Below are 11,874 nucleotides of genomic sequence, written 5' to 3' on the forward strand. Positions count from 1 at the left end.
GTGTGCTCATGAAGAGAAGCGGAGTTGCCTTGGTTATATGGCAACTAGAGAAACGGTTATATGTCTCATAAACCCGAGTTTGCAAAATGGTGAAAGCTTGAGCCCCTCAAAGGATTGCAAAGGAACAACAAATGAAGAAAGCAGACAAGAGCCTTATCCTAAAATTAATCCGTTCCAGACCCTTCTATAAGAGGAAACTCCAGGACAGACTGCCCCCTTAGGAGCCCTGGGATGGTCCCTCTGATAAAGATAGAATTTCCATGCTCCGACACAACTAGATCCATCTCCCACATTTCGATGGGCCAGGAAGCGATCTGACTCATTTCCTAGTCTTCCTTGGTAACAAATGCTTTCTGAATAAACGGGGCTGCCGCTGAGCACGGTTAATGGCCTGGAAGCTTCCCAGGTGCTCCAGGAAAGAAGAGGCCTTTTAACCATGGTTTTTGGCCTTCATAACGAATGTCAGCCTTAAATGCTATTTGGAATAACAAATGAATGCTTGTCTGACTCTGAAAGCCTTGGCTAACTACGCTTCCAAGCTTTATTATTTCGCTGATGGAGACTGCTTTTGTCATCTGTAACAGTCTGACCGTTAGTTTACCTGTCTTTCAAATGAGCGTAAGAATAATTTCTTCGTGGGGGACTGATGCTGAGCAGATGTTCACAAAGCCCCTTAGGATCACCGGGACAGGTCTCTCCGTAGAATTGAGGTTGTTGTTATGTAATAATTTTCCCTTCTAGTTTTGATTAAAAAAATGATACATGTGCATTTATGTACACAAATCTGTCGATGCTAATGGGGACATGCGCACTGGAGACACCTCCATGCAGATCAGAGCATAAGCAGTGTGTCCCCACTGAAAGGCTCTCCCACAGCACAGAGAAAACAGAATAATCGGCCGTGGGGCGGGGGTGGGGTAGGGTGGGGGTCTTTTTTTTTTTTTTTTTTTTTTAGTGGAGATGCTCCTGACCTTGGTGTCATACAATTGTGGTGAGGGTGGTGAGAGACAGCCTTAGTCCCCGTGCGGTAGACTCTAGTGCCCTCTGCTGTCATTTGGGAAACAAACGCTTCTTTAGGGAGTCCTCAATGTCAATCGCAAGGAAGGAGAACCAACTACTTCCGAACCAACGAAGTCTCCACCTGAATTTGGCCCTGTTTCGAGTTATTTGGGTTGGAGGCCAGATATCCACCATGGAGCTTGGGGGTCCTGTTACACTGGTCTCAGTGTTCACCCCACAGATGGAACTGAGGTGTCTTGGAACAGAAAAGCAAACGGACTGAATACCAAGACTCCCGGGGACTGAAACAGAGCGCCAACGTATTTGGGAGAGATCATTTAAAAGAGCAGTCTTGGCTGGATTCAATACAGCCCCGAGATGTTGTGTTCTGAGGGCTATGTATCCATTTTGAAATTTGCTTTAATTTTATTTTTTGTCCATCAAGCAAGGAAAGGACGCTAATGTGGCCCGTCGTGTGGCGTTCTTTGTTGGATGTGCCCCCTTCGCCCTGCGCCTGTCGGTAACACCTGGGTATGGCCCAAAGATGGAGTGTTCATTTAGTCTGTAAGTGAACGGGATATTTGCCCATTAATTTCAACTCCAGTGCTCGAAGCCCCATATAAGGCACAGTTAATATAATCTCACTTTAGATGACACTCGGAGGAGCAGGAAGACAATTTGTGGGGGGAAAGGAATAAGAGGCAGTGTGCATTTAACGGGAATGTTAATGTTTACTCGTTGCCACACTTGGTATCTGGGAGGCTGCACAGTCACTAAGTGGGGGTTACATCTTCAATTAAGTAGCGGTAGCGGGGGAGTTAGTGATGTTTCACAGAGGGAAACTGCCGAAATCATACTTTAAGGAGAATAATTTTTTTAAAAGCTACAAAAAAATTGAAATAAAAGCCCGAGGGGAAAAAATAGAGGGAACATTTCTGTTTAGGGAATCCTAATATTTTGGCTGAACACATTATGTAAAATTAAATACTATTTTAAACCAAGGAGATATAATATCTAATTAAGTTTTTGTGGTTGATGGGCTTAGAGAGGATTGTGAATGTTGCATCCATTGAACTGGAAGAAGTAGAAAAATTAAATAACACTGTTCTATAGTGACTTTCACCCAGACATACAAGCAGACTTCCATATTCCGCTTTGACTCTGCCCCCTACCTAGGACTCACTGAAGGCATGAAAGAGAAAATGAGAATGTGCACAATGAGCTCATTAAGCCTTATAACTACCCCAAGGAGTAGGAATCAAGAGTTGTTAGCCTCATTTCCAAGCTGTGACCATGGGTTCCGTGGGGCCAAGGGATTCTCATCCAGGGTCATCTTGTGAGTCCGGGGGTGGAGAAAGAACAGAACCACTGTCCTCCAACTGTACCTGGAATTTCTGCTCCAGAATGTTCTCTGCTCTACAGTAAGAAGAATGGCAAACTTTGGGATGTGGAGCCTTCTGTTACTGATCAGCATTACCAAGAAACACTAAGATTTTAAGGCTCTGGGGTTTTAGAGGAATCTCGATGTAAAGTGGGGAGAAACCAAAGACAAAAGATTAGTTTTTAAAGGAAGTTGACTTCTGGGACTAATTATTACATGAAGTCATTTTCAAATACTGTATAAAATGGCTTTTAAACATATGGAATATATGTGATCTTTCAATGGGCATTTTTCAAAACTTAGATTGAATAGTAGGCTTTCTTAAACTGAATTGAAATACCTACAAAAGACTAAAAAACAATGTAGACAGCTCCATGTGCAAAGACCAAATATTTCAATCACATTTCATTAGCTTTTCCCTTAAATTTACCAACACAGATGTGCAATTAAAGAATTACCTACCATTTTTAAAAGCTTAAGCTCTGGCAAAACCTATTTTGTATATAGTTCCTAAGATAAATTAAGCAGGGTCATGTTTAAATATTTGGGAGGAAAAAAAGAACTCTCAGGACATCTTCATACCAAGTTAAGAGAAATTTGATCAGAAGGCTATCTGAAAGTAGAATATTCAAATTACAATTTGGCGATAAAGTAGTTTAAATAATTGAAAATGAGGAATGAGCTTTGAGAAGTCGCTCTTCGGTGGTCGTTTTTGTTTCAATTGCCACAAGCGAGAAGTAGGTTTTAAAAATAGATCACCAGGGCAGAGCAAGTGTCTCTGACAGGCACTTGCAGGCAGGATTCTAGAAATTCCAATCATTTAACAAATTGCACCATTAAAAGTCATAATAGGTCTAAAAGCCATTCTTAAAAGAACTTACTAAGTAATTTGACCTACAGAATCATCTTGTTAAATTCATTTGATATCATGAGACAGTTAGTGAAATATGCATAGTACATTATATTAAAGAGAAAAGTACCCTTCAATTGGTATCTGATGTGCACTTTGCAATCGCAGCTATTAGTTGTCTATAAAACTCCTAGACATGATTTGATTTGATTTTATTACTGTTAGATCATTTTACTTTGTAACATATAGGGGTGGAGATTACAGGTCGGCTATTGCTTACTAGGAAATATTTAACGAAGGATGTTTTATTTATTAGCATAAAGAGACACAGTGGATTATTGGGTGATTAAAGCGATGATGTGGCTGCCATACTTGTCAAAAGTATAGCTCGAATTCAATAGCAAGGCGACAGTCAGTCTCTGAGTTGATCTATGCCTAAGCAAACTGGCTCTGAAAGCAGGACATCGCCCACTTAAAAGGATCTTTGTAAATTTCTATAATTGCACATTATCAAAAGCAAATAGCAACAACAACAAACCCACAGAGTGATTTCTCAGTTGTAAGTTTACTTTCTATCTGCCATGAGCCCCTGCATTTTATCTTTTGCATTCCTAACATCCCAAATCAATAACAGAGAATGATATTTAATGTTACTAATCTATGTGGGAAACACAATATTTTTATAAGAAGTAAATTGAGAAGAGAATTCAATAAAGGGAACAAAGGAAGAAAAGAACTAGCATTTATTGACTGCCTACGTTGTGCCAGGCTCTGTGCTAAGTGTTTTACAAAGACTAGCAGGCTATCTCATTTAATCCTACCAAAAGCTGCAAAGTGAATGAAGAGATATTTATTTGTAAATTTTGAATTGCACACGTATTTACTACTTTTCCCTTTGTTTTCCTTTGGTTTAATGTCATTTACATCCACATAGAATATGTATCATCAGAAGTACTTGACACCTGGCTAGGGAAGGAGGGAAAAGTTGCTAATATCACTTGTCAATGAACACATTTACTGCAATTAGTATCTGTATTTTATCTATTCGTGACTCTTGTTTAAAGAATACTTCACCAGAATTTTACTCTGCCAATAATTAGGCATAAATATATCCTTCCTGAAACACTAACACTTTGCTACTCATTGTAAATTTAAAGAAAGCTTGTAAATCATAAACTGTATCACTTAAGTCATCCATTTGTTATTATTTGTTAATTGCATTATTTGTATTGCAGGACAAATTTAGTGCTATTTCAAGGTAGAATATTACAGAGTCTGGATTTGTTTTAGGTTACAAGTTAAGATATGGTACAGACTCTTTCTTAATTATTTTAATATGCTAAAAGCTGAAATTGACCTTGTGCATCATAATCCTTCCTGGGGATTTAGGAGCAGTTTAGTTTCACAGCGCCCTCTGCTGTACTCTGTAAGGCTAGCACTCTTCCGACAACACAGCTGAACTCCGCAAAGAGACAACCCAACAGTCATGGCAGGTCTGGTTCAGGTCTTCAGCTGGTAGGGTTACAACCTGAATATTGACTGTGAACCCAGATCCCAGTAGGCTTAGGAAACCAGTGTGCCTGACAGAACTCCCAGGAATTCTCTTTCCATCCCCATCCTCTCCCGCAAGCTACGGGGCTCCTGCATTCATCTGCCTCCACATCTAAAGGGCATTTTAGGGGAGCCTGTGTGGCTCAGTTGGTTAAGCATCGGACTCTGGATTTTGGCTCAGGTCACGATCTCATGGTTCGTGAGTTCGAGCTGGGCTCTGCACTGTGTCAGTGCGAGGGCTGCTTGGAATTCTCTTTCTTTCTCTCTCTCTCTCTGCCCCTACCCCAGTCGTGCTCTCTCTCTCTCAAAATAAATAAATAAGCTTAAAAGTAAAGAAAGAAAGGGCATTTTACACTTTGTACCTCCAAGGCAGACCTCTTGTTTCCCCACTCCCAGCCCAAGCATGCCTTACCTCCAGGTCTTCTCACCTCTGTTCATGGATCATTCACTCAGCTCCAAAACCTAGGAACTGTCCGATTTCTCTTTTTGTCTCACCTGGCCCTAGGGTAGGCCCTTCACACACATGTGTGGAATGAACAAGGAAACAGATACAGGAGGCAGAATTTCAGTGTATTGACTTACCTTGAAAAACAGAAAAGCATCTTTCATGAAAGCAGGAATAATGTCACCATATAATTTCCAGGTAAGTAGACCTACATGGGGAGAGAAGAACACCACTTTACATTTTCCTGTCCATCTTTTATCTGAGTATGATAGGATCTCCTTTGATTCCCACAGCCTCCATCAGGCAAGGCAGGAAACAAGGGATCTGGTTTTAGGTTTCTAAGTGATAAGCACATTCCTTCTTTGTTCTCTGAAATTGTATGGTGGTTATAGTTTCCTGGAGTGGGACAGGATTGCCACCAAGCCCACCAGTCTGTTTATGGGCCACCTCGTGATATATTTCACGTCCTCCTGTAGCTCATCTGTGCCCTGATGTGTGGGTCTTTCTACTGGCACTTGCTGAGGGTAAATTTCCCGTGTTCTGAGAGACCTACGAGGCCCCTTTGACCACCAGCGTTTACCAGTCAAACTTGTCCATCAAAATTTGGCATACTTGCAAATCAAGGTATCTTCTAAATCATCTCAGCTGGTTCCATTTAAACCCATTGGGGCACCTGGGTGGCTCAGTTGGTTGAGCATCCAACTTCGGCTCAGGTCATGATCTCGCAGTTTGTAGGTTCGACCCCTATGTCAGGCTCTGTGCTGACGGCTCAGAGCCTGGAGCCTTCTTCAGATTCTGTGTCTCCCTCGCTCTCTTTCTCTGCCCCTCCCCTGCTCTCACTCTGTCTCTCTCTCTCTCAAAAATAAATATAAAAAATTATTTTAAATAAATAAGCATGACAATTAAATCAATAAACAGAATCAATTAACACATAAACTCATAATACACATTTTGATAACATGTAGACAACTGCAAAAATAAACATCAGGCTAATCCTACCACCCACAGATAACTTCTATTAACATTTGGATGCATATTTTTAAATAGAGGTTTGGTTTGTTTTTTTTTTTAGAGAAGTTTTAGGGTTACAACAAAATGAAGTGGGAGATACAGGGATTTCCCATATCATCCCTGCCCTCTCGACCTCCAGCCTCCCCCATTATCAACATCCCCCACCACAGTGGGACATTTTTTACAACCAGTGAACTTACACAGACACGTCAATGTCAACCACAGTACACAGTTTACATTAAGGTTCATTCTTGGTGTTGTAAAAGTCCATGGGTTTGACAAATGTGTAATGTCATGTATCTACCACGGTAATATCATACAGAATAGTTTGATAAATAAAAATAGCCCTGAAAATCTGCTGTGCTCCGTCTATTCTCTCCCTCCTTCCTAACTCCTAGAAACTTCTGATCTTTTCATCTTCATATATGTTTTAGTTTCTTTTCTATGTATGTGTGTGTATGTTAATATCTCTATAAAAGTGAGCACATACTATGCATGCAATTTATCTTCTGTTTTGTTTTCCTTTTAGACTTTTAAAACTTCATATGATGGAAATTCTTAAGCACACACAAAAAGAAGAAAATTGTAATGAATCTCCATCTGCCCAACACCTGGCTTCAATAATTATCAACATTTTGTCAATTGTATTTCATCTCCCTCTACCGGCATGCTTTCTTTTTTTTTTTTTTTTTTTTTTTTTTTTTTTGGCTAAAGTAGCTTGAAACAAATCCAAAGCATCATGTCATTTTTTCCCACAATGCTGAAATATGTGTGTGTGTGCCTTTTTCACTTTACATGATGTCATGAATATTTTTCCATGTCATTCACTATGGTTTAAAACATTATTTTTAACAACTGCCAAATATTGTCATTGTATGTGCCACAAAACTTTGAGCGCATCTGATTATTTCCTTAGGAAACATCCCTAGATGTAAATTACAGGATCAAAGGATACTGGTTTGAAAGGCACAAAAACCATGATTGTATCAACTTACATTCCAATCAGTGGGCTGTGAAAGGGCCTGTGCCCTTGAACCCTCAAGGGTCACAGTCTGGGACAAGGTGCAGTTGCAGATAACAATATATTCAGGAAATGAAGGTTTATTACTAGTGATTATGAAAGCATTAGAAGATTTCGAAGAGTGTACTGAGCTCTCAGGAATGAATTCCAGAACCACAGTGCAGAACTGGCTCACCAAAGGAGCCACCTCTGCCCTCTTTGGGAAGCTTGGAATAAGCAACTTGTCATCACAATTGCACACTCGAGGTTTGTAGTGTCTTTCTCATGATTTATACTATTAAAATGGATGCCTCTCCACCCCCACAAACTGGAATTAGACCCTGGGTCTTCTACCACAAACGCCCCGTAAAGTCCAAATGCCTCTATGATCTTACTTGCCAGCAGAAGCAGAAGAATCATGGTTTGTGTCTCCTAATACTAATTCTTATTGTCCAGATTTCATACAGGCACACTGCTGGATTGAAGGTAGGCCATCTAAAAACTTCCAGCTGTATGAATATCTGGGAAATGTAGCCTCTTGCTTTCCAGTTTTAGGAGGCAGGAAGCCATGACACAAAGTGGCTGAATGGAACTGAATGAGCTCATCTGTAGTATCTGCTTCATTCCATCCATTTGGCAACACAGCATCTGTATATAGTCTTCTGTCAATAAATCTTCCAAACAAAAATAATGGTCAAAACCAACATACTTTAAAAAAATTTTTTTTAATGTTTCTATTTATATTTGAGAGTCAGAGAGAGACAGAACACAAGCAGGGAGGGACAGAGAGAGAGGGAGGCACAGAAGCCAAAGCAGGCTCCAGGCTCTGAGCTGTCAGCACAGAGCCTGTCATGGGGCTCGAACCCATGAACCATGAGATCGTGACCTGAGCCCAAGTCAGATGCTTGACTGACTGAGCTACCAGGTGCTCTCAAAGCAACATACTTTCTTGATGGACTCATACCTCATACAAACAAAAATAAGCTTATCCCAAAAAAGAAACCCAAACTTCATTGCATCTATCTCAAAGCAAGGTTCATTCCTCTTCCAGTGTAACCACATATTAATACGCTGTAATCTAAGTGCTAAATGATAAAGTTTATTGCCACTCTGTATTAAATACTTGAACTTACTTTGTGTAATGTAGTAAGTGAAGGGGGGGGGATAGGATATCATACATAGGGATCATGGGTATCATTTCTTCAACCAGTCATGTCATATCTTTTTTTTTTTAATTTTTTTTTAATGTTTATTTATTTTTGGGACAGAGAGAGACAGAGCATGAACTGGGGAGGGGCAGAGAGAGAGGGAGACACAGAATCGGAAGCAGGCTCCAGGCTCTGAGCCATCAGCCCAGAGCCCGACGCGGGGCTCGAACTCACGGACCGCGAGATCGTGACCTGAGCTGAAGTCGGACGCTTAACCGACTGAGCCACCCAGGCGCCCCCAGTCATGTCATATCTAATACCACTCAATATTCAAAGATGTTTTACAACTGGTGTATTTGATTCAGAATGCAAGCAAGGCCCATGTGGCTGTGTGGGCTCATGAGTTTCTTTTATTTAGCCCCATCTTTCTTCTGTGTGCTTTGATTTGTTGAAGAAACTAGGTTATTATTATTTTTTTTAAGTATGGAACTTTTTTTTAATGTTTATTTTTGAGAGAGAGAGAGAGAGAGAGAGAGAGAGAGAGAGAGAGAGAGGAGAGAGAGAGAGAAAGGAAGGGGCAGAGAGAGAGGAAGACACAGAATCTGAAGCAGGTTCCAGGCTCTGAGTTGTCAGCACAGAGCCTGTAGTGGGACTTGAACTTACAAACAGTGAGATCATGACCTGAGCCTAAGTTGGCCACTTAACCAACTGAGCCACCCTGGCGCCCCTAATGGTGGAACGTTTTACATTACATGTTTGATTGATTGGTTTTTCTTTTCTCTTTTATTATTTTTTAAATGTTTTATTTATTTTTGAAAGAGAGAGCACGAGCAAGAGAAGGGCAGAGAGGCGGTGGGGGGTGGGGGTTGTGTACAGAGGATCCCAAGCGGGCTCTGCACTGACAGCAATGAGCCCAGTGCACGACTCCAACCCATGAACCGCGACATCATGACCTGAACCCAAGTCTGACGCTCAACTGACTGAACCACCCAGGCACCCTGGTTGATTGCTTTTTCTTGATATCATCTAACTTGTGCTTCTATTATTCCCTATATTTCCTGAAAACTGGTATCTATTCTAAAGACCTGCTTAGACTGTTTTGTTGTTGTTGTTGTTGTTGACCACAGGGGCTCATGGACACCCTTGTGTACTTTCTATTGCATCACATTGTCTGTTATCCTTATTTCAGAGAATCTAAGATTGCTCAGTGGGTTCACTATAAAGATTCTCATCAACATTTCTCCTAATGATATGAATGTTCCTTGGGATCATAAACTGGATCTATTATTTCATTAAGGATCAAAACTGATGATTTGTCTAATTCTACCAGTTAGCTACTGCCCATGAATCATTGCAGATCTGTACCCCTGGCCATTTCTTTTTTTAAGCAGGATGAAAGACCAAATATATATATAAAATCCTATATATACTAGCAGATATCACTGTCTGTTATTCCTCATTTAAGACTGCCAGATTTAGCAAATAAAAATATAGGACATCCAGTTACATTTGAATTTCACAAAACGTTTTTAAATGTAAGTGTGTTTAAAATATTAAAAAATATGGGGCACATGGGTGGCTCAGTCGGTTGGGAGTCTGACTTCGGCTCAGGTCATGATCTCACAGTTCAAGCCCCGCATTGGACTCTGTGCTGACAGCTCAGAGCCTGGAGCCTGCTTTGGATTCTGTGTCTCCCTCTCTCTCTGCCCCTCCCCTGCTCACACTCTGTCTCTCTCTCTCTCTCAAAAATAAAATAAACATTAAAAAAAATTTTTTTAAATATTAAAAAATAAGAGTATTTGCCTGGCTCAGTCGCTGGAGCATGCAACCCTTGGTCTTGGGCTGATAGTTCAAGCTCTATGTTGGGCGTATAGTTACTTAAAAAATAAAATAAAATAAAATATTTGAAAATAAATTGAAGTGTATTAAAATTTTTTAAGAGTTTATCTGAGCAAAAATCTATTCAAGCTGGGCAGCATCCAATATAGCAGATAGAAGGGAGCTCTGAGGAGCTGTACAAAATGAAGGACTTGTATAGGCAGAAGGCAGCAGGAACAAGGAAGTTATATTAGGCAAAAAAGTGGGTTGGCTATTACAAGGTTACTTTCCTTTAGGGGATGGCAGGGTCTATCAGGCAGATTACCTAACTAGCGCCTATCAGGCAGTTCCCGATTGGCTGGTTTATAAAGATTCCGTTTCTAGAGAGCTGAAACTATAATTAAATTAAATCATAGTTTGAAGATGTGGGCTTAGCATAAGTCACTCTATTTTGTATCGTTGTCTTGTTTTTAACAGAAATTTTCAAGGTCAGCGTCAGGGTCAGTTTAAGGTTAGTTGGGGCAGTAGAAGTCTGGAAGAAGCCAGTGAAGAAGCCTATGGAAATCTTTGTGTCACACAGGTCAACAGGGCTATAGAAGTGAGAAATAAAAACTGAATGGGAAGCAGAAGAGAATGGGGATACACTGGAACCCAGGAAGACATATTGAAACCCTCATCCGTTTCTTAGAGCCTCCAACCTTAATGCCAAACATAACCTGCAGAAGAAGCTGGTGCCCTTTGCCATGTACCTGGCCCAGGACACAGAGGAACTGAAGGAGAAAATGCAGAGGAGGACGAGGTAAGAGCAGATGGGGGCCAGCAGATGGGGGACAAGGTAAGAGCATTGAAGCAGCACCCGGAGCCCTGCTATATTGATCTTTAGGCCCTAATGCCTGTGATTTCACTCTCATCTTCCAAATTTCATGCATACTTTTTGTTTTTGTTTTTGTTTTTGTTTTTGTTTTTGTTTTTGTTTTTGTTTTTGTTTTTGTTTTTGTGGCCAACCTTAACCTAAGACTTAAGGGACGGGAATTACAGGTAACATAGTTCCAGTTTAGCCAGGTTGGCACCTACAACACTCTTCTATCTCTAGTAACCATATTTATCTTCCAAATAAAGACAACAGCAAAATCATGCTTCTGGCTAACATGTTGCAAAGTGTCCCTCCCACAATAAAAAGCACGCCAATCCTCTCTCAAAAACAGGATATAAAGGCATATCTATCTCTCTATCTATCTATCTATCTATCTATCATCTATCTATCTATCTATATTTATATATATATATATATATGTTTTTTTTTACAAAGGATTACTTCTTCTAGCTGAGTCATACTCCACCTTTAATACCTTGTGATTTAAATACTGAGTTATGGAGTTGTAGTCGTTTTTCATTTAGTTTTATCAGTAGGACACAGAACTAAGATGCATCACAGGGAAATGACTGTATTCCATACATAGTCCTCCTTACTCACATTGTGTAGTAGTGATCCAAATTCCCTCTAATAGGTCAAGATCACTCACCCTGGTCAGTACAAAAACTCCCGAGCATTATTCCAGCCCAACAAGATGTTACCATTTAGCTGAGAATGAAACTGAATCTTCACAAGGCCGTCCCACCATTCAATGAGGCCAGATGATGACAAACGTGGAACCAGAGAGTTCCATGAGC

Source organism: Neofelis nebulosa, chromosome 1 (genome assembly GCF_028018385.1).
Source record: "Neofelis nebulosa isolate mNeoNeb1 chromosome 1, mNeoNeb1.pri, whole genome shotgun sequence".
Lineage (NCBI taxonomy): Eukaryota > Metazoa > Chordata > Mammalia > Carnivora > Felidae > Neofelis > Neofelis nebulosa.